The sequence below is a fragment of the Haliotis rufescens genome, unplaced genomic scaffold (genome assembly GCF_023055435.1).
Source record: "Haliotis rufescens isolate VD_foot unplaced genomic scaffold, xgHalRufe1.0.p SCAF_20, whole genome shotgun sequence".
NCBI lineage: Eukaryota > Metazoa > Mollusca > Gastropoda > Lepetellida > Haliotidae > Haliotis > Haliotis rufescens.
The window spans coordinates 18,080,204-18,081,774 of NW_025963891.1; the positions used below are offsets into that span (position 1 = coordinate 18,080,204).

Below are 1,571 nucleotides of genomic sequence, written 5' to 3' on the forward strand. Positions count from 1 at the left end.
ATTTCATACTTTAACGAAAGAAACTCACCAGTTTATTGTTCCTTCCTCGATAACGAGAAAGCCTTCGATAGTGTTTGGCTTGACGGTCTCTTCTTCAAATTACATAAATTTGGTATCAATGGTAAATTATGGAGAATTCTACGTTTATCTTACAATTCTATGTACTCATGTGTTAGCTTTGCCGGCTTCAAATCCGATGTTTTCCCTGTTAAACAGGGTGTTGGTCAGGGTCGTGTCATATCACCATAGCTCTTTACTCTTTATATAAACGATTTGCTTCATGAACTAAGCAATTCCGGTTGTGGACTATGTCTCCCTTTGGGACGATATCCAGGAATACTGTTAGCAGACGACACGACCTTGATCAGCTGTAACACAACAGGTCTTCAAATGCTCCTAAACGTAGCAGAAAATTATGGTGACAGTTAAAATACAATGTGTTCAAAAGTGCTGTCCTAACTTTTGGATGTAGTAAAAAAACAGTGTCGCCTGAACATCTTTACATTGGTAAGATAAAATTACCTGTTCAAAAGGCAATTTTCTATGCGGGAGTGTACATAAGTACTGCTAAAACTTCGGTAGAAAGAACGAGGTTAGCATGTGAAAAACTGAGAAAATTGATAAAGGTAAACCATGATTCTGGCCTGTACTTTGGTGGACTTAATCCTATAGCCGCCGTGCGCATCTGGCAACGAATGATATTACCCTGTGGCTTACATGGATGTAATGTGTGGGGAAAACTATCCTTAAAGGAATATGAAATGCTAGAAATCACTCAACGCTATTTCTGTAAGAAAACCCAGGGTTTTAATAAGCGTATGCCCAAAGAAATAGAGAGAGACACAATTGGTGTTATATCAGTACAAGGATACATTGATCAACAAAAGCTTTTGCTCCTTGGTAAGCTATGTAATTCAAACCTAATGTATATCTTCAAACAAATGTTTCCAGCCCGACTTGGACAGTTTAGATATAAAACAACACTAGTTAATAAGAACAAGTGGGACACGAAATCACCCATCTTTAAGCATGCTACATCTTGTCTCCAAATATTATTTATCTGACGAGGTCAATGATTATATAATGTGTTCAAATTTCATCAAGAAACGATTATGGTCAAAACTGGTGAAAGAAAAGATTCACCTACACGAAAAACAATTACTAAACAATGCGCTTCTGAGCAGATTATCTCTGTCAAGATATCTAACAATACGATCTGGACGAGAACATAGGTTATGGAAACTTGCTCTCGATAGACCAGAATATTTTACTTCCTTAGCTAGACTAGTTTGCTTAGGTTCAATGCCAATAGAATCAAAGGAATGTATTTGTGGAACAGTTGCGAATGATATAGTGAAACACGTTTTCAGGTCATGTCAAAAGAATTTAGAAGAAAGAAATATCATATTTGATAAAATCATTGATTTGCTTGATGTTAAAATATTTGTGAGAATCTGGGCAGACGATGACACCTTTCTGACTTTTCTGCTTGGCGGTTTACCTGAACAACTTGAAGTAGAATTAGACTACAATGTATGGGCAGAGAGCATGATAAATATTGGTGGTGCAGT

General features: G+C 36.8%; 1 long non-coding RNA gene across 1 annotated transcript; it reads left to right on the plus strand.

Moving 5' to 3' along the window:
- Positions 1–701: 701 nt before the first annotated feature.
- Positions 702–1,367, plus strand: LOC125382650. The gene is made up of 2 exons (XR_007222503.1): positions 702–804; positions 1,233–1,367. It is a non-coding gene; the product is annotated as an uncharacterized LOC125382650 (long non-coding RNA).
- Positions 1,368–1,571: the final 204 nt, after the last annotated feature.